The sequence below is a fragment of the Chiloscyllium punctatum genome, chromosome 7, assembly GCF_047496795.1.
Source record: "Chiloscyllium punctatum isolate Juve2018m chromosome 7, sChiPun1.3, whole genome shotgun sequence".
NCBI lineage: Eukaryota > Metazoa > Chordata > Chondrichthyes > Orectolobiformes > Hemiscylliidae > Chiloscyllium > Chiloscyllium punctatum.
In genome coordinates this window covers 33247449-33269972 of record NC_092745.1, presented here as the reverse complement: position 1 = coordinate 33269972, position 22524 = coordinate 33247449, and the positions used below count along the sequence as shown (strand labels likewise).

At 46.5% G+C, this 22524-nt stretch overlaps 1 long non-coding RNA gene across 1 annotated transcript; it reads left to right on the top strand.

Moving 5' to 3' along the window:
- Positions 1 to 10926: 10926 nt before the first annotated feature.
- On the top strand, positions 10927 to 19648 carry LOC140479431 (uncharacterized). Its single transcript, XR_011961035.1, has 2 exons — positions 10927 to 10960; positions 18772 to 19648. It is a non-coding gene; the product is annotated as an uncharacterized lncRNA (long non-coding RNA).
- Positions 19649 to 22524: the final 2876 nt, after the last annotated feature.

Genomic DNA, 22524 nt, shown 5'->3' with positions numbered 1-22524 from the left:
ACCCATGAGCAGATTTTCTGTCTCATCTCGTTAAAGTCGGCCCTTACCTTAATCTCAAACTCTAGCAGCTGATTCATGCTTTTCACTTTCAAATGTGACATTGAACTCGATCGTGTTATGATCACTATTTGATAAATGTTCATGCACAAATAGTTGCTAACTAAATCTGGTTCATTATTCATTACTAATTCCAATATTGCTTGTCCCCATGTTGTATCCAGGACCTATTGCTGTTGGAAACTATTCTGGACAAACAGCAGCAATTCACTACCTTTCTGACAGAGTGCTTGTCTCTCTCCCAAGCTAAGTTAAAGTTAAACTTCCCCATTAATAATACACACTTTGCTACACACTTGTCTAATTTCTGTATATATACAATCCAGCACCTCAGAGCTGCTGCTGACGGTGGGTGTGTGGGGGGGGGAGGGGAGGGGGTTGGCGGGGGTGGAGGGTGTATACAATATCTATTATAGTTTTAGATCCTTTCCTGCTCCTGAGTTGCACTGAATGCTTTCCCCTCATTATAACCTCCCTCACCATTGAAGTCTTTGTGTTTCGAATCAATAAAGCTGCTCCACCTCTTCTGTCATTTCCCCATGTCCATCCTGTGAACCTTACAACCGGATATATTTAGTTCCCAATCCTAACGATTCTGCAAATATATCTCAGTAATCGATCTTATAGCAAAATCTTAAATTTGAATTTGTGTGTGCAGATTATTGAATTTATTCCTTACACTCAGTACATTTGTATATTTCAAACTCTTATTTGGTCCATTCACTGGAGTCTGTTCCTCAGCACTGATGCTGTATTCACCTCTTTCTTATTTCTCTCATCTGATAGCTTTCCTGATATTGCCCAAATAGTACCTTTTTCCTATTTTTACTGAGGTTGTTGGTCCCAACACGCACAACAACTGGATCCTCCCCCATTTCCCCCACCCACGCACTCCATTATACTTTCAAGCTGGTTCGAGATGCCCCTTATCTTGGCACCAGGCAGGCAACACACCATGCAGGAATCTCAATCCTGCTTATAAAAGATGCTATCAGTCCCCATCATTATCAAATCCCCCTCTTTTCTTTGTGCTCCCCCAGCCTGAATGGCCTCCTGGCTCACAGTGCAGTGGTTTTCTTTCATTCATTCATAGGATATGGACATTTCTGGCCAAGCCAGCATTTCCTGCCCATAGGGCAGTTAACAGACAACCACATGGAATCATAGAATCATAGGTTCCATACAGTGTGAAACAGGCCATTCAACCCCATGAGTCCACACCAACATTCTGAGGAGCATCCCACTCAGATCTATCCCCTTATCCCTGCATCTCCCATGGTTAATGCACCAAATCTACACATCCCTGAACACTATAGGTAATTTAGCATGGCCAATCCATCTAGCTTGCACATCTTTGAATTGTGGGAGGAAACTCATGTAGACATCGGGTGAACGTGCAAACTCCACACAGACGGTCGCCCTAGAGTGAATCAAACTCGGGATCCTGGCACTGAGAGGCAGCAGTGCTAACACTGAGTCACAATACCACCCATTGCTGTGTGTCTGGAGTCACATGTAAGGCCGGGTAAGGATGACAGATTTTCTCCTCTATTAGTGAACTGAATTCTTAGTGAACTGAATGAATTTTCTCCACAATCAACAATGGATTAACACTCACCATTAGACTCTTAATTCCAGAACCATTGTTGAATTCAAATTCCACTGTCTGCCATGACAGGATTTGACCCCAGGCCCCAGAACATTAGCTGAGTTTCTGGATTAATAGTCCAGCGATAATACCAATGACCATTGTCTCCCCCTGTGTTAGCCTAGCTAACGGTGTCAAAATTGGCCTTCCCCCTGTTTTGACACTTAACTTCTGCTCTATCATTATCTCTTTACTTAATATAAATAAAGGGTGGCACAGTGGCTCAGTGGTTAGCACTGCTGCCTCACAGCACCAGGGTCCCAGGTTCTATTCTGGCCTTGGGCAACTGTCTGTGTGGAGCTTCCATGTTCTCCCCGTGTCTGCGTGGGTTTCCTCTGGGTACTTTGGTCTCCTCCCACATTCCAAAGATGTGCAGGTCAGGTGAATAGTCCATGGTTGTTAGGTGCATTAGTCAGACGAGGGTGGGTTACACTTTGGAGCGTTGGTGTGGACTTGTTGGGCTGAAGGGCCTGTTTCCACACCTTAGGGAATCTAATCTAATCTTAATGACTTTGAACCTGATAGAGTTATGGTCACTATCGCCAAAAAGCTCCAAACCACACTTGCCCATTCAGCAGTGTATCCGCAATAGTTTCCAAAAGCAATCCTTCTCCTCATTGACACAGGGAGCAAGTACCTCATTCCTGGTGGACAAGGAGCTGAGGCTCCTGCAATACTAAATCCAGGCTGCATCGACCTGCTCACTTATAGTTACACCCTCCTGTCCCAGACTACTGGCCATAATTTGAAGTACTTAACCTACAAGGTGTGACTGCCTCCTCAAACACAGTGTCCAGGTAACTCTCCCCCTCCCTGATGTGTCACAGTGTTTGAAGCTCAGATTCCAGCTCATCAACTCTGAGCTGGAGTGCCTTGAGCAACCAACACTTGCTGCAGATGTGGTCACTCTGAGCTACAGTCGACTCCACCAGCTTCCCCATTGTGCAATTACTCCACATCACCTGGCCCTGTATGTGGAAATTGTTTGAGGCGGTTTTAATTTGTATTTTTAAATTTCCTGTTGGTCTTTATTTTTTAATCTGTAAAATATTTCCGTCAAGGAGACAGAGAAGGACCCAGCACAGGAGGAGGGTGTTCAGCCCATCGTGTCAGTGCGAGCTGTTTATTAACCTCATTCACAATGAACATCTCCATTGAATGTTTGTTGTCAAGAATTGATTGAATCTGTTTTTAGAGACAGGATGACTAACAAATGACTAACTAACATGAACTATTCCGAGAGAGTCAGCATGGATTTACAAAGGTTCAGACATCTTTAACTAACCTGGTTACACTTTGTTAGGAGCTCACTAATGTGGGATATAAGGGAATGTCGATGGCTATTGTCCTTAGAGAATTCCACAAAACATTTAAAAAGAGACATGGAATCAGATGGAGTTTGAGAAATGCATTTACCTTGGGTCAGGAATGGGTCCGGAGCTAGGAGACAGAGAGGAGGGATAATGTGCATGTCTTTCAATCAGCAAGATGTGAATAGTGGTGTCCCCAGGGATCTGTGCTGGGACCTCAGCTTCACACAATATTTCTCAATGACTTGGATGAAGAAATAGAGAGCCATATATCCAAGATTGTTGATCACACTGAGTGAGGTGGTTTGGAGGGTGAGATAGGGAGGGTGGAAGGACATGGAGAGGTCTGAGAACAAGGATGAGAACTTGCAAATCAAGATGTTGCGGGACTGGGAGCCAATGTATGTCAGTGAGCACAGGGGGAGGGAATGGGGGAATGGGACTTGGTGTGAGTTTGGATACTGTCAGCAGAGTTTGCGATGAGCTGATGTTTACCGAAGATGGTGGCTGTGATGTGGGCCAGGACAACATTGGAATGGTCATGTTTAGAGTCCCCATCACAGAGCTGAGATTTTCAGTGTCTGATCTTTGTGATGTGGAGGATGTGGGGCTGAGCTCAACCTCAAAGATGAGTCTAAGGTCGTAAAGAGTCTGGTTGAGCAGCAGACAGTGCTCAGGGAGAGGGATGGAGTTTGTACTGGGAGCTGAAGAGGATGGCTTTGATCTTTTCAATGTGTTTCCCAGTGAGCCTGGCTCCTCAGTCCTGACTGCTCTTAGCTGCTGTGATTGTCACTGATTGGACACTTATTATTAGAGATTCTGACCACAGCAGAAAGCCCCAGTGTAAAAAATAACTGCAAAGGCTGTCAGATCGCAAGGTTTAAACTTCACCAAGAGAGGAAGTGAAAGAAGGAGCTCGGAGCAGCTGGACATTTGTTACTGAGACGGGAGAAAACTGTGAACTGTCTGCACTCCCTGGAATCTGACAGCACAAGAGGCCATTCAGCCCATTGTGTCTGTGAGTGACCCAAGTAGTCCTACTGCTCCTCTCTCTCCCCATAATCCAGCAAATCTTTCCTTTTCAGCTCGATCTTAATTCTCTCTTGTAGACCTGGGTATACAGCACAAGACTGCCCCGAACCTGGGCTCCAAATTGATATCTCATTCATTCATTCGGAGACAAACTGCCTGGGCTGGGAAATGGAGCTCAGGACCCTGAACATTCCCTCTCCCCTCCTGAGGGACACTTCATTCGGTTTTGCATATTCACTTGTGGGAAGTGGGCTTCACCGGCTGGCCCAGCATTTTTTACGCTGTCCCTAGTTACCCTGGAGAAGGTGGTGGGAAGCTGCCTTCTTGAATCGCTATAGTCCACAAGCTTTAAGTTGACCCACAATGCTCTTCGGGAGGGAATGCCAGCATTTTAACCCAGCAAGGCTGAGGGAACAGCAGTATATTTCCAAGTCTGGATGCTAAGCTTTTCCGAGGGGAAAATACAGCTCATAGTGTTCCCATGTGTCTGCAGCTCTTGTTCTTCAAAATAGAAGTGGACGTGGGTTTGGAAGGAAACTAAAAGAAATGCAGATGCTGTCAATCCGAGACAAAGATCGAAATTGCTGGAAAAGCTCAGCAGGTCTGGCAGCATCTGTGAAGAGAGATTGGGTCAAGTATGAAATGTTAACTGTGATTTCTCTCCCCAGATGCTGCCAGTCCTGCTGAGCTTTTCCTGCGATTTCTATTTTTGTCCATGGGTTTGGAAGGTGCTATCTGAGGACCTTTGGTGAGTTTCTGCAGTGCATCTTATCGATAATACACACTGCTGCTACTGAGCATCGGGAATGGTGAGAGTGGATGCTTTGAGAATATGATGCCAATCAAGCAGGTTGCTTGGCTCTGGATGGTATCAAGCTTTTTGAGTGGATAAGAAAAACATAGACAGGAATGGATTAGAGGGATATGGGCCAAATGCAGGCAAATGAGACTCGTTCACTTCAGAAAACCTGGTCAGCGTAAAGAAGTTTGGCTGAAGGGTTTGTTTCTATGCTGTATGACCCTGTGACACTATCAATATATGAATGTTTTTGGAGCTGCACCCATCCAGGTAAGTGGAGAGTATTCGATCACACTCCTGACTTGGTTGACAGGCTTTGGGGGAATCAGGAGGTGAATTTCTCGATACAGTATTCCTCGTCTCTAACCTGCTCTTGTAACCACTGTGCTTCTGTGGTGAGTCCAGTTGTGTTTCTGGTCAATGGTACCTCAAGAATGTTGACAGTGGGCATTCAGTGATGGTAATAGTATTGACTGTCAAGGAGCAATGTTTAGATTGTCTCTTATTGGTGATGGTCATTGGCTGGCATTTACATGACACCGATGGGAAATACTGCTTCTGAGATGAAACCTGGATATTGTCCAGATATTGTTGCATTTGAACATGGACTGCTTCAGTACCTGAGGAGTTGAGAATGGTGCTGAACATTGTGCAATCTTTGGCAATCATCCCCATTTATGAGCTTGCCTTTAGTTGCAAAATCTGTTCAAAGTCTGTCCTATTTAGCATGGTGATAGTACCACACAACACAATGCAGGGGATTCTCAATGTGAAGGTCAAACTTTGTTTCTACAAGGACTGTGTGATGGTCACTCTTACCAATACTGTCAAGGACAGATGCATCTTCAGCCACCAGATTGGTGAGGATGAGGTCAAGCATCTTTTTCCATCTTTTTGGTTCCTTCACCACCAGCTGCAGAGCCAGTCCCTCAGCTACGTCCATTAGGAACCAACCAGCTCGATCAGAAATGCTGCTGCTGAGCCACTCTCAGTGGTGGACATTGAAATCCCACACCCAGAGTACACTCTTTGCTGTCACCACCCTCAGTGCTTCCTCCAAATGCTGTTCAACATGGAGGAGAGACTGATTCATCAGCCGAGGGAGCAAGATATCTTGTAATCACCAGATGACTTCCTTGCCCATGTTTAACTTGGTGTCATGAGTCTTCACGGGGTCCAGAGCCAACTTCGAGATGTCCCAGGGTAACTCCCTCCTGGCTGTAGACCACTGTGTCATCAGCTCTGCTGGGTCTGCCTTTCTGGTGGGACAGGACACATGCGGGACAGTGATGGTGGTGTCTGGGACATTGTCTGTATGATTCTGTGTGTATGACTGTGTCAGGCTGTTGCTTGACTCGTCTGTGAGACAGCTCTCCTGAATTTGGCACTAACCCCCTGACGTCAGTGAGGAGGATGGAGCAGGGTAGACAGGGCTATTTCTGTCATTGCCTTTTCAGTGTCGAGATCGATGCCTGTGGTCCGTCCGGTCTCATTTCTTTGTTGAAACATTGTCATAATTGATACAACTGAGAGCCTTGCTCGGCCATTTCAGAGGGCAGTTAAGGGTCAACCACATTGCTGGGGGACAGTGCCATGGACCCTGCAGTACATTCTGTCCTCCCCCACTTCCCCATTCTGTATGTGGAAGGCTGGAGGTTGCCAGCAGGATATTCAACTCCAGGAGCTATCACAGCCCCCTGCATAATTCTGTCCCCACGTTGAATCCACACAGATCTTGAATTCACATAGCACCTTCAATGTTCAAAACGGTCCAAGATGGTTCACAAAGTTGCAGTAAGAGGAATGGTGGAGGGGGTGGAGGAACATAAGAACTAGGAGCAGGAGCAGGCAATTCAGCTCCTCGAGCCCACTCCACCATTTAATACAATCATGGCTGATCCCATCTCAGACTCAACTCCACTTTCCTGCCCACTCTCCATCATCCTTTAACCCATGACCCATTAAAGGTCTGTCCATCTCCTCCTTGGTGTGAGACAGGGAAGGGACCACTCCATTTCAGAAAAGACTGACCGTGGAAGGGGAAGGAGAGGGGAAAGGATTGGTACATGTTGTGAATGGATAGGATGGGTCAGTGGGTCAGAGCCTGTCCTGTCCCTCCAGTTCACACTGATGGCCTGAGGATCTCCTCTCTTTGCTGGGCCTTCATGGAATGAGGTTTGTGTCCAAACCGGTCCCCAGTGAGAATAGGCCAACAGCACAGAACTGTCCTTCATTTCACAAGAATCACCTGTCTTCCTGAGACAGACCAAACCCTGGTCAATGTGGGAAATGGGGCTTTACTCCAGGAGAAGACAGGGGTCAAGGGTTAACATCCATCAGTGGGGCAGAGCAGAGGGAGATTTATCCTGCATTCAACTGTCACCACCAGGGATACTCTGAGAAAGAGAGAGAAGTGAGACAGAGAGAGATAGAACGAGAGTGTCTGTGTGTGTGTGTGTGTGTGTGTGTGTGAGAGAGAGAGAGACAGAGAGAGAGACAGAGAAAGGGAGGAACATCTGAGAAAGTGTGATATATGTGATGGAACCAAGAGAGAGGTAGAGGGAGGTAGAAATAGTGAAGTTGAGGGATAGAGAGAGAGAAACAAGATGTGAGACAGTGTGACTGAGAGGGATGGAGAGAGACAAAGGGACAAGGAGAGAGAAAGGGACAGGATGGGTTTGAGACCAAGCATGAAGAGACAGAGAGGGTAGGGTTGAGTGTGAGACAGAGAGAGAGAGAGAGAGAGAGAGAGAGAGATGAGTATGGGTAGATACAGAATGACAGAGAGGGAGGGAGAGAGACTGTACTTTGGGATACAGAGAGGGAGGGAGGGAGACTGTACTTTGGGATACAGAGAGGGAGGGAGAGAGACTGTACTTTGGGAGACAGAGAGAGAGGGAGGGAGACTGTACTTTGGGAGACAGAGAGGGAGGGAGAGAGACTGTACTTTGGGAGAAGGAGAGGGAGGGAGAGAGACTGTACTTTGGGATACAGAGAGGGAGGGAGAGAGACTGTACTTTGGGAGACAGAGAGGGAGGGAGAGAGACTGTACTTTGGGATACAGAGAGGGAGGGAGAGAGACTGTACTTTGGGATACAGAGAGGGAGGGAGAGAGACTGTACTTTGGGAGACAGAGAGGGAGGGAGAGAGACTGTACTTTGGGAGACAGAGAGGGAGGGAGGGAGACTGTACTTTGGGAGACAGAGAGGGAGGGAGAGAGACTGTACTTTGGGAGACAGAGAGGGAGGGAGAGAGACTGTACTTTGGGAGACAGAGAGGGAGGGAGAGAGACTGTACTTTGGGAGACAGAGAGGGAGGGAGGGAGACTGTACTTTGGGAGACAGAGAGGGAGGGAGGGAGACAGAGGGAGGAATATAGAGGGAAAGATAACAGTTGGAGGCTTTTCATTGAAGTGAGAGAGGGAGCGAGTGACAGAGACAGAGAGATGGAAAAACAGAGATTATGAGATGGAGTGAGAAATCATCAGTGAGTTGGAGGGAGTGACTATGAGACAGAGTGTGAGAAAGAGAGAGAGAAAACATGAGAGATTAACAGTGGAGGAGAGAGAGGTAAAGAGAGGTAGTGGGCGGCACGGTGGTACAGTGGTTAGCACTGCTGCCTCACAGCACCAGAGACCCGGGTTCAATTCCCGCCTCAGGCGACTGACTGTGTGGAGTTTGCACATTCTCCCCGTGTCTGCGTGGGTTTCCTCCGGGTGCTCCGGTTTCCTCCCACAGTCCAAAGATGTGCAGGGCAGGTGAACTGGCCATGCTAAATTGTCCATAGCGTTAGGTAAGGGGTAGATGTAGGGGTATGGGTGGGTTGCACTTCGGCGGGGCGGTGTGGACTTGTTGGGCCAAAGGGCCTGTTTCCACACTGTAAGTAATCTAAAATCTAAAAGTATGTAAGTAATCTAAAAGAAAGATGTGGCAGATGTGAGACAAAGAGAGAGGGACAAGTCTTGTTCATCACACTCTGGGAAGGATGTGACTGTACTTGAGAGGGTACAGGGGAGATTTCCCAGAATGCTGCCTGAATCTGAGCTTTGAGAAAAGATTAGAAAGGTTGGGGTTGTTTTCCTTGGAGCAGTGAAGGCTTAAAAGGGACCTGACAGAGAGGGATAAGATTATTCGGAGCAGTGATAGGGTGGGTAGAAAGGTACTTTTTGCATGAGACAAGGACTCAATAACCTGGGACAGAGATTGAAGGTAACACAGACATGGCCACATAGAAACTGCTGCAGGAGTTGGCCATTCAGCCCTTTGAGCCTGCTCTGTCATTCAGTATGATCATGGCTGATCCTCTATCTAAAAGCCATATTCCTACTTTATCCCTATTCCCTTCATGCTGTTAAAATGCAAACAATTATCTCTCTCTTTTTCTTGAATATATTCAGTTCTTTATCCTCCACAGCCTTCAGTGAAGAGAATTCCACAGGTTGACCACCCTCTGAGTGAAGAAATGTTTCCTTATCTCAGTCCAAAATGGTCTACCCCGTATTCCTCTGAGAGTGTGCCCCTGGTTCAAGACTCCCCAACCAGGAGAAACCCCCTCCCTGCCCAGCCCTGTTAGAATTTTATACATCCATCTGAATTCGAGTGAGTCCAGGCCCAGTCGAGTTCGAGAGAGAGAGGAGAGTTGAGGAGAACTGTTTTCACCCAGAGGGTGGTGGGAGTCTGGAACTCACTGCCTGAAAGGCTGATTGAGTCACAAACTCTCGTGACATTGGATCAGTGTTTAGATATTCCCTTGTGATGCTGTAACCTCCAGGATAATGGGCCAAGAGCTGGAGGATGGGATTAGTGTCATCAGATCTTTGTTTAATGGGCCAAATAGCCTCATTCATTGCCGTTCACATCAATGACTCTGAGACAGAGAGAGAGAGAGAGAAGAGGAAGTGCGAGGGACTGATTGATGTGGCTCTCTCTGCCTGATGCCATTTACATACTGAGGAACACCCAGTCAGACTCTCACAGGCTGCAGCTTTATAAAGCAGAGCCCAGTGAAGGGAGAGTTTATCAGGAACCAGGCACAGGGACAGGAGCACACACCATGATTTCACACATCCAGCTGATCTGGCCCCTGGTATTCTGTGTCGCAGGTACAAATCTCTCTCCTTCCACCTTGAATCTTTCGCTGCTCTCCATTTCACTCCAATTCCATTGACTTGTGATTGAAGGGAAAATGCTGAAACCAGAGGAATGCTCAGTGTCTCCAACAATCTCTCATTTGACAGGCTCTTTCTGTGACAGTTCTGACTTCACTGTGTTTCTCTCTGACCCCTCAGGTATCAGTGGGGACATCACCATGACCCAGTCTCCCCCGGTGCAGTCAGTGGGACTGGGCCAGACCGCAACCATCACCTGTACGGCCAGTCAAAGCATTAGCAGCAACCTTGCTTGGTACCAGCAGCGAGAAGGTCAGAAACCCTCTCTCCTGATCTATGCTGCAACAACTCGATACACAGGAGTCTCCAATCGATTCACCGGCAGTGGATCAGGGACCAGTTTCACCCTGACAATCAGCAATGTTCAGAATGAGGATGTCGCTGACTATTACTGTCAGCAGTATAACAGCTTGCCTTCACAGTGATACAGACCCGTACAAAAACCTCAATACACACAGCACCAACCCCTGCACTGATACATCCCAGAGTAATATAAAATGTATAATACTGGACACACACAGTACCACCACCTGAACTGACATATCCGACAGTTAGATATAAATGAAACTGAACAAATTACCCCATGCAGGGATTGTCACTGTCCACGACACACTCCAGTCCCTGTGGTGTCCACTGCGCACTGAAGGCCTCAAGTTTCCCTCTTACACTCCATGGCCACATGTGAAGAGCAGCTGCAAGATTTAACATCGAATTTCACAACTCTCCCAAGCCCAGCTACACACAACCCAGAGAGACAGAGACAGAGACACAAAGGCACATGAATGAGGGAGAGACAGAGAGGGGCAAAAAGAGGGTGAGAGTGAACGAGAGACTGGGAGAGGTTGAGAGTGATGGGGGGAAGCAGAGAGCAGAGGTTTTTGTACAGCCTCTCCACTAGGAGCTCTCACTGTGGCTTACGTTCGGTAAAGGAACCAAGCTCAGACTGAGTAAGTAAACCTCAATCCTCTGTTATTAACCCTGTCAATACTGAAATACACTTTCTAAAATACAGTTGCTGAATTGTTGAAGGTGTTAGTGGGGAGCTGCAGTGAATGAAATGGTTGATTGAGGAGCACTGTGTCCAGCTGTATTTCTGTAGTTCCATTGCTCCCTTTAAGCAGCAAGATATAAGTCAGTCAGTTTTACTCACCGTGTGGAGGAGCTCTGTCCATTTGCAGCCTGTGGTCCCATTCCTGCAGCATGGAGTGAAATCAGTGAGTAACCTCCTGCCAGTCTCAATGTGACCGACACGGGCAGAGTTTGATGTGAGCTCTGGCTCCCTGTCCCAGTCTCTGACCTCACTGACCTCAGCAGCAGCAGCAGCAGCAGCAGCAGCACAGTGAGACACCGAGCTCCCACCTCCCCCAGCTTTAACTCTGCTCAATCACACATTCACAGAATTGTAACAGTGCACAAGGAGGCCATTCTGTCCATTCTGTCTGTACTGGCTCTCTGAATGAGCAATTGACTGAGTGTCATTCTCCTGCCTTCTCCCTGTCACCCTGCACATTGTTCCTTTTCGAATAACAGTCTCATTCCCTTCAGAATGTTTCAATTGAATCTGCCTCCTCCACACTCTCAGGCAGTTCTTTCCGCACGTTAAACACTCACTGGCCGAAAATGTTGTTCCCCATCTCACTTTTGTTACTTTCCCCAATTACTTTCAACCTGCGGTCTCTCAGTCTCAATCCTTTCTCAATTGGGAACATTTTCTCCCTATTTACTCTGTCCAGGCCCCTTCTAGTTTTAATTCCTCGAACAAGTCTCCTCTCGGCTTTCTCCAAAGAAGACAGTCCCAAATTCTTCAATCAAACTTCATAACTGATGTTCCTCATCCCTGAAATGATCTTTGGGAATGTTTTTTTGCCATTTCGACAAAACGTCACCTCCTTCCTGAATTATTCACATTTTCTATGACTCTCATGATTTTATAAACCTCGACAAGGTCACTCCTCAGACTCTTACGCACCAGAGTAAAAAGCCTCAGCTTTTCCAGCCTCCCATAGTCATGGTGTCAGACAGCATGGAATCAGATCTTTCAGTTCAACTTGTCCATGCTAACCAGATATCCTAAACTGACCACATCCCATTTGCCAGCATTTGGTTTACATCCCTCGAAAATCTTCCTATCTGTGTACCCGTCCCAATGTGATTTAAATGCTGTAATTGTATCTGCCTCCAACACTTTCTCTGGCAACTCGATCCATCCACATTCCACCCTCTGTGTGACAAGTTACCCCTCAGGTTCCTTTTGAATCTTTTGCCTCTCACCTTAAACCTACGCCATCTTGTTTTGGACTCCCTTTCCCAAGGAAAAGACCTTGGATATGCACCCTGTCCATGCCCCTCATGGTTTTATACACATCTATAAGGCCATCCCTCAGCCTTGACTTGCTGCAGGACAAATAGCCCCAGTTTCTTCAGCCTTTCCCTTTAGCTCAACCCCTCCAATTCCTGGCCATGTCCTTGTAAATCTTTTCTGCAGCTTTTTAAGTTGAACAACATCCGTCCTATCACAGAATAATCAGAATTGTTCACATTATTCCCAAAGTGGCCTCACCAATCTCCTATACAGCTGCTCAATCGGATGTTTCAACTCCTGTACTCAATGCAGTGACCAGTAAAGGCAAGTATACCCAACACCTTCTTCATCAACCTGTCTTTCAAGGAATAATGCACCTGCATCTTCACCCCTAGGTCTCTTTGTTCAGCAACACTCCACAGGGCCCTACCATTACATGTACAAGTCCTGCCCTAGTTTGCCTTACCAAAATGCAACATCTCACATTTACCTAAATTTACTCCATTTGCTACACCTCTGCCTACTGCCCCATCTAATCAAGGTCCCGCTGTACCATGAGATGAGTTTCTTCACTATCCACTGTCCCGCCAATTTTGATGTCACCTACAAACTAACTGAAACTCTTATATTCATATCCAAATCATTTCTTTAAATGACAAAAGCAGTGAACCCAACACCCATGCCTGTGGCACACAGCTATTCACAGATCTCCAGTCTGAAAAGCAACCTTTTAAACATCACTCTCTGTCTCCTATCTTCAATCCAATTTTTTTAACCCCAATGGCTCACTCCCTCTGGATCCTATATGGTCTAACCTTACTAACTAGTCTATCATGTGGAACCTTGTCAAACACTTTACTAAAGTCCATACAGACAATGTCTACTGTTCTGCCTTCATCAATCTTCTTTGTCACCTCCTCAATCAAATTCAGGAGACATGAATTCCTATACATAGAACCACATTGATTATCCAAAGAATGTAAATCCTATCCCACAGAATCCATCCAATATGTTACCCAGCACTGACACCAGGCTCACTGGTCGATAGTTCCCTGGCTTTTCCTTACAGTCTTTCTCAAATAATGGCATAACATTAGCAAACCTCTCTGGTTCTCCAGCACCTTACCCATGGTTGTCAGTGATACACATATCTCAGCAAGGGGTCCAGCAATCTCTTCCCTAGTTTCCCACAATGTTCTGGGATACACATGATCAGGTCCTAGGGTTTATCTACCTTTATGTATTTTATGATCTTTTGCGTCTCCTCATTTATGTGTGGTCTCTTTTCAAGTCATCACTATTTCTCCAAATTCCCCAGCATTCTCCACAATAAATACTGACCTGAAATATTTGTTTGGATCTTATCCATCTCTTGTGTCTTACCAAAATACAGCACTCACATTTATCTGAATTAAACTCCATCTGCCATTCCTCAGCCCACTGGCCCAGTTGGTCAAGATTCCATTGTATTCTTAGACAGCCTTCTTCACAGCCAATGGTTAAATTAGATTCTCTACAGCGTGGAAACAGGCCCTTCGGCCCAACAAGTCCACACCGATCCTCCGAAGAGTAACCCACCCAGACCCATTTCCCTCTCAGTAATGCATCTCTGCCCATTACACTGCTGCTACTCCAAACTATATTCAGAAACTAAAGACCCCCATTCTCATCATTCTCATCAGAATTCTGAACTGAATCCTGGTTGGAGAGTGGGATGCACTCAGGGGATTTCTGTACTAGCTGCCTAGTCCTTTTGGACTGTCTGCTGCTCCCCCATCCCTCTCTCCCTGCATACTTTGAAGCTGCAGAGTAACCACATCTAGAAACGTGCTCTCCACGGAGCTTTCAGCCTCACGGACGCTCCACACTGACACCAGCTGCTGCTTAAGCTCCGAAACCCGGAGCTCCAACTGCTGTACTCATGGTATTCTAGGAGCAGGGAAACATTCTGAAGTTCCCATATGGATGCACACTCTTTCTACTCTTGGATTATCTCTTTGCAGAGTTCTGATGACAAACAGCTCCAGCAGGGCTCACAGTCCAGTGGGTTCAGTGTTCCAGGGTTTTGGGGAAACTCTCCAGAAGACTTTAAGAAATAGGAGCAGAAATCAGCCATTCAGCCCATTGAATCTGCTCTTCCATTTGATCTTGGCAGATATGCTTCTTACCCCCATTCTCCTCCACAGGAATATTCGATCCCCTTAATAATCACGAACCTACCTGTCTTTGTCTTAAATACACTCAGTGACTTGGCCTCCACTGCCCTCTGTAACAATGTGTTCCACAGATTCACCACCCTCTGGCTGAAGAAATTCCTCCTCATCTCAGCTCTAAAGGGTCGGCCCTTCATTCTGAGGCTGTGCCTTGGGTACCTAGTCTCTCTTGTATTTGGAAACATCTTTTCTGCACCCACTCTATCCAGGCCTATCAGTATTCTGTAAATTTCAATAAGATCCCTCCTCATCCTTCTAAACTCCATCGAGTACAGACCCAGAGTCCTCAACCACGCCTCATATGAAAAGCCCTTCATCCCCAGGATCATTCTTGTAAACCCCTTCAATTCCAGCACACCGTTTCTTAGAATATGGGTCCCAAATCTGCTCACAATATTCCAAATTCAGTCTGACCAGAGCCTTACACAGCCTCAGCAATACATCTCTGCCCTTGTATTCTAGCCATATTGAAATGAATGCTAATATTTCAGTTGCCTTCCCAAGCACAAACTGGACCTGCCTGTTAACCTTAAGAGAAACCTGAATGAGGTTTGTGCTTTAGATCTCTAAAGGCTTTCCTTATTTAGAAAATACCTCCACACCCTGACTCCATTGATTCCTGAAAGACCATCACCAATGTCCCCACAATCTCCTCAGTGATCTCCTTCAGAACACACTGGTGTAGTTCATCCAGTCTGGGTGAGTTATCCACATTCAGACCTTTCAGCTTCCCCAGTGCCTCCTCCTTAGTGATGGCCACTACACTCACCTCTGCTCCCTGACAGTCTTGAAGTACTAGGACATTGCTGGTGTTTTCCATTGTGCAGACTGATGTAATGTATGGATTCAATTCCTTGGCTTTTTCTTCATTTCCTATTATTCTTTTTCCAATGTCTATTTCTGCCTCCCTCTTCATTTTTATATAGCTGATGAAACTCTTGCAATCTTCTTTTATATTACTGGTTCGCTTTCCCCCACATTTCACCTTCTGGACCCTGAATGTTTTTCTTAGTTATCCTCTGCACGTTTTTAAAGACTTCCTAATCCTCTGACTTCCCACTATTTTCCACCACATTGTATGCCTTTTCCTTTTGTTTTTATGCTGTCCTTGACCTCCCTCATCAGCCATGGTTGCCTTGTCCTCCCCTTAGTCTGTTCCTTTTTTTTCAGGAGGAATTCCTACTCTGCTTCCTGAATTACCCCGAGAAACTCTGCTGTTTGCTGCCCCACCATCTTACCTGCTCGGCTCCCTTTCCAATCAACTCTGGTCAGCTCCTTCCTCATGTCTTTATACTTACCATTACTCAATTGAAATACCGTTTCATCTGATTGTAGCTTCTCCCTCTCAAACTACAGTGGGATTTCTATCATATTATGTTCACTTACCCAGAGGGATACTTTCATCTTCAGCTCATTAATCAAATTGGCCTCATTACAAATCACTGAATCCAAAACTGCCTATTCCAAATGATCAACCACAAGCTGTTTCAAAAACCATCTCGTAGACATTCCATGAAATCCTTTTGTTGAGATGCGCTACTCAGTCCACCTATACATTGATGTCTGCCATAACATTTTGCATATGGTTTTCTGTCTCCACCTCCAAACTTCCAGCTCAGCACTGTCTCCATAACTTGTCCTACCTGCCTATCTTCTTTTCCACCTATCCACTCCATCCTCCCACCCCCTATTTTACTCAACTATTGAACTTTATGCTACTTTGTCCCCACCCCCACTCTCTTCTCACTTTTCTCTCCACCCTTCAGGCCTTCTGCCTTTATTCCTGATAAAGGGCTTTTGCCTGAAACGTTGATTTTACTGCTCGTCGGATGCTACCTGAACTGCTGTGCCACTCTAATCTAGAATCTGGTTTCCAGCACCTGCAGTCAATGTTTTTACCCTTTTCTGTCTCCTGATTGATTTTCTTCCCCACACCCTGGTTACTGCTTGGAGACCTGAACATAACTTGCATCAGATTCTTTATTTCTTGGGTTCCTCAACTCTACCCCAACAGATTCTACACCTTCTGACTGTATCACTTCTTGCTATCGATTTAAAGTCATTTCTTACGAACAAGGCAACTCTTGCCCCTCTCCTCATCTGCCTGTCCTTTTGATAGGACATGGATCCTTGGATATTTAGTTCCCAGCCCGGATCCCCTTACATCCATGTCTCTGTGATACCCACAACATCGTACCTGCCAGTTTCAATCTGCACGACAAGCTCATTGTGTACACTGTGTGCATTTAAGTACAACACCCACAGTCCTGCATTTACTGCCCTCCTTCCCATCATTGTCCCCTTACCTGCTGTGCTTTATGTTCGACACCTGATCCTTTCCACACTCTCTGTTCTTTTAAATCTTCTAGAATCTTGAATAATCTCTCCTGAGCCCTCCTCCACTTCAACTAGTTTAAATTCCTTGGAAACTCAATTTACCTTGATTTGTGACATCATTTTCCTACCTTACTCGGAATGCTTCGTGCATTTACACACAAAGTCTTTAAGTTTGATCTATTATTGATTTTCCCTGCACTTTTATGGTTCCTTTGATATTCGAAAATTCTGTCCTTTCCGTTTATTTTCTGGTCACAATCAATCCCATCACTAACCAGTAATCCTTTCTTCTCCTTGACCTTCCATCTTCTCATTTTCCATCCAACTGAACCAAATTACTTTCTCTTTGGGTTGAGTTCAGGACAATATTTATCCTTGAAACAAAATCATGAAGAATGCTTTTTGATCTCATTGCTTCCAGTGGGATCTTGCTGTGTAGAAATTGGCTGCCCCATTCCTGAAATTGCAAAATTAACTGGTTTTCAAACAAAATGTAAATGTTTTGGGAGAGCCTGAGGTGCTGAGGGCTTGATTGAAACACATGGAGATGTACAGCACAGAAACAGACTCTTCGATCTGACTCATCCATGCCAGCCACAGAGACATAGAGTCATAAAGTCAGAGAGATGTACAGCACAGAAACAGACCCTTCTGTCCAACTCATCCATGCCGAGCAGATAACCTAAATTGATCTAGTCCCATTTGTCAGCATTTGGCCCATATCCTTCCAAACCCTTTCCTATTCTATACCCATCCAAATGCCTTTTAAATGTTATCATACCAGCCTCCACCACTTCCTCTGGCAGCTCATTCCAAAAATGTACCACCCTCGGCAGGAATACGTTATGCCTTAGTTCCCATTTAAATCATTCTCCTGATAATTTCCACCTATGCCCTCTAGTTCTGGGCTCCTTCACTCTGACCAAAATATCTTCTTGTTTCACTTGATCAATGCCCCTCATGATGTTAGAAACCTCGATATGGTCATCCCTCAGCTTCCAGTGATCCAGGGAAAATAGCCTCAGCCGATTCAGCCTCTCCCGATCGCCCCCACCCTCCAACTTGGCAACATCCTTTGAAATCTTTTCTGAATCATTTTAATGTTCCCACCATTTTTCCCACAGCAGGGAGGCCAGAATTCCACACAGTATTCCAAAAGGGGCCAAACTAATGTCCTGTACAGGTGCAACAGCTCACAACTCCAATTCTCAATGCATTGCCCAATAAAGGAAAGCATGTCAAATGACTTCGTCACCACCACCACCCCCACACCGCCCCACCCCCCACTCCCCACCTACCTGCACCTCCACTTTCAAGGAACGAATCTTTTTTGGGATGAACTGGGAGTCTTTCAGTTGTCCTTTTTCTAATCACCTTGTTCAGAAACAGACTTCTTGCTTTCACTCTCAACTAAAAATGAGATAAAGGAGGTGATGATTTAATGGCACGATCGCTGAGCTGTTCATCCAGGGATCCAGATTAATGTTCTGGGGGCCAGGGTTAGAATCCTGCCACAGCAGATGGTGGAATGTGAATTCAATTTTAAAAATCTGCAATTAAGAGTCTGATCATGACCATGAAACAATTGTTGATTGTCAGGAAAAAGCCATCTGATTCCCTGATGTCCTTTAGGGAAGGAAACTGCCATCCTTACCATGTGACTACAGACCCACAACAATGTGGTTAACTCTAAACTGCCCTCTGGGTGATTAGGGATGAGCAATAAATGCTAATCCTATCAGTGACACTCACATCCCAAGAAGCAATTTGAACAATGCCTGTTTATTTATGGGGTTTGTTAGGAATTGGCTACAAATGTTCAAACGGATTGTTTTGCCAGTGAATGTTCAGAGAGTTAAAATCCCTTCGAAGAGGAGGGGTTAAAATTGTTTCTCTTGTCTTTCAGGCCGTGACAACTCTCAGCCCAAGCTGACCCTGCTGCCCCCCTCCGCAGAGCAGGTCAATGCCAAGGGCACTGCCACCCTGGTGTGCCTTGCCAATCACTTCTATCCCGATGAGCTGGAGGTGCAGTGGAAGAAGGACGGTGCAGTCATTTCGGACGGGGTTCAGACCAGCAACTACCTGCGAGCTTCGGACAGCACCTACAGTGTCAGCAGCCTGCTGACCCTCTCTGGGTCTGACTGGGAGTCCAACGCTCGCTTCTCCTGTGCCCTCACCCACGTGACCCTCCCCTCTCCCCTCAGCAAGAGCATCAGGAGATCAGAATGTGTGTAGAGTGTTGGAGACAGTCCACAGAGGAGACATAACTTTAAATAGAACAGGGCTGAGCTGGCAGGACGAAGGTCATTGTCAGCACTGAATTTCAACTCTCTTCATTCTCAGGACTGCTCAAAGCCACTTCTGAATTTCAGGGGTTAAGGCAGTTCATTGGGACAGTGTTGAGACAGCTTTATGCTGTGTCAAACCCCATGCTGTCCCTGTTCTGGGAGTGTTTGATGGGGACAGTGTTGACTTGTGATGCCAATTAAAATCTCTTCAAGTTGCTGAAGACTGTCAGCTGTACCAAAACAATGTGAACCTCAGAAGTCTCTGCTTCAGTAAACCAGATCTCCTTCCTGCTCAGCCGCCAGTTCCAATTTAAGGTTTTATCACTGTTTGAAGGGACAGGATTCTCATGTTATTGAGAAAACCTCCACAAGTGTTTTCCTCAAGCTCCAATGTGGCTGTGAATTTGTGCAGCTTCCTCTGTCTGGGCTGTTAATTGCAGTCTGTTTTCTATCAATGCCAATCTGGAAAAGGGAATAAAGATGAAGAAGATTCAGTCTCTGTGTTTGTGTGTTTTGGGGATTGACCATTCCATTCAGCTGATTGGCTGCATTTCAGAATGGCATTGTCACAATTGGCTAATTGGCATGTCAATCAATGACACATCCGTTGTAGAGGAGACTGACAGCCAATCATCAATCACTTTCAAATGATCCCTTTGATCTAGAATCATTGGAAGTTACAAGATTCCAAACAGATATCCATTAATGACCACCGGGATCATCTCTGACACCTCCCTCCCCTTCCTGGATCACTCCATCTCCATTAATGATGACGACCGACTTGACACTGACATTTTTTTACAAACCCACCGACACTGAGGATTCCACCTCTTCCCAACCTACCTCTTGCAAAAATGCCATCCCGTATTCCCAATTCCTCTGCCTCCACCATATTTGCTCCCAGGAGGACCTGTTCCACCACAGAACACAACAGATGCCCTCTTCTTTAGAGACCGCAATTTCCCTTCCCACGTGGTCAAAAATATGCTCCAATGCATCTCGTCCACATTCCACCCCTCTGCCCTCAATCCCCACCTCTCCAACCGTAACGAGGACAGAACCCCCCCCCCCCCCCCCCCCCCGGTGCTCACCTTCCACCCTACCAACCTTTGCATAAACCACAACATCCGACGACATTTCAGCCACCTCCAAATGGACCCCACCACCAGGGATATATTGCCCTCCCCACCCATTCCTGCTTTCCGCAAAGACCGTTCCCTCCGTGACAACCTAGTCAGGTCCACGCCCCCCAATAACCCACCCTCACATCCTGGCACCTGCCACCGCAGGAATTGCAAAATCTTTGCCCACACCTCCTCCCTCACCTCCATCTAAGGCCCCAAAAGAGCCTTCCACATCCATCAGTTTTTTTACCAGCACATCCACCAATATCATTTATTGTATCCGTTGCTCCCGATGCGGTCTCCTCTACATTGGGGAGACTGGACGCCTCCATGCAGAGAGCTTTAGGGAATATCTCCGGGATACCCGCACCAATCCACCCCCCTGCCCTCTGGCCCAACATTTCAACTCCCCCTCCCACTCTGCCGAGGACATGGAGGTCCTGGGCCTCCTCCACCGCCGCTCCCTCACCACCCGACGCCTGGAGGAAGAACGCCTCATCTTCCGCCTCAGAACACTTCAATCCGAGGGCATCAATGTGGATTTCACCAGCTTCCTCATTTCTCCTTCTCCCAGCTCACCCCAGCTCCAACCTTCCAGCTCAGCACCATCCTCATGACCTGTCCTACCTGCTTATCTTCCTTTCCACCTATCCACTCCACCCTCCTCTCTGACCTATCACCTCCATCCCCACCTACATTCACCTATTGTACTCTTTGCTACTTTCCCCCACCCTCCTCTCTGACCTATCACCTCCATCCCCACCCCCTTTCACCTATTGTACTCAGTGCTACTTTCTCCTCAACCACCTCTCATTTATCTCTCCACTCTGCAGGCACCCTGCCTCTATTCCTGATGAAGAGCTTTTGCCCGAAACGTTGATTTTCCTGCTCGTCGGATGCTGCCTGACCTGCTGTTCTTTTCCAGCACCACTCTGATCTAGCCTCTGGTTTCCAGCATCTGCAGTCCTTGTTTTTACCTACAAACAGAAAGCTGTTAGGGCTCAATAATTACAATCTTAGGCATTCCCTCTTCACTCTGTGGTCCAGGCTCAGGTGCTGGGATTGCACTCTGCACTCTTTGCTGCAGGCTTTGTTGTACCTGAAGTGATCTTAGGCCAATCACTGACACTGCAGTCTGTGTGACCCTCTGAGCACAGGTGTATTATATAATGCTGCCTGTAGGTGTCACTGTGAGTGTGGGTGTGTTATTCAGAGAGACACCAACAGGCAGCATGGAGTGTGAGCATCTTCCTCAATGCTGCCTGACTCTCTGAGTGTGTGTGTTACTCAGTGTTGCCTGTAGGTGTCTCTGTGCGTGTGTGTGTGTGTGTTATTCTGCACTGACTGGAGGCAGTGCAATGATTTGGAGATGCCGGTGTTGGACTGAGATGTACAAAGTTAAAAATCGCACAACACCAGATTATAGTCCAACAGGTTTAATTGGCAGCACACTAGCTTTCAGAGCGCCGCTCCTTCATCAAGGGAGTGCCCTCCACAACCACATGATGATGGAGTGGCACTCCGAAAGCTCGTGTGCTTCCAATTAAACCTGTTGGATAACCAGGTGTTGTGTGATTTTTAACTTTGTATCTCAATGAGTGAGAGTGTGTAACTCTGTGCTGCCTGTTGGTGTCTCTGAGGTATTTGTCTCTGAGTGATGGGTAGAGAATGGGCTTTGTGATGGGGATTGAAGATTTAGCTTTAATGTTGTCAAATCTTGGAAGAAAAACACTTCAGTCTGAGATGGCAGCTCATTGAGGTGGCCAAAGCTAAAAATCGCACAACAGCAGGTTAGAGTTCAACAGGTTTCTTTGGGAGTACAAGCTTTCAGACCACTGCTCCTTCATCAGGCAGCTCGTGGGGCAGGATCATAGTTCACAGAATTTACAGTAAAATTGAGATGGCAGTTGAAAAAGGTGAATGCTGAGAGTTTATTCTCAGTGAGGGAGGGATTTCAGAGGCAGTGGGCACTGTGGTCTCTAATGTGCTCCCCAATTACAAGGGGACTTTCTGGAGCTGGGATCATTGCAGTAGTGGCTGTCTGCTCAGCCAATGATGACTAGCCATAGTTATATTTCAATGGTCAATTCGCTCTAAACTAGACACAGCAATATTACCTTATAGGGAGGAGAGCAGTGAGTGAGGTTGAATTCTTGCAGCTCCAAGAGGGATTTCAGTGGATTAATGAAGGGTGCTACCACCACGAAGGTCCCACCTCCACTCCCCCTGCCTCAGCTGTGGTGATCC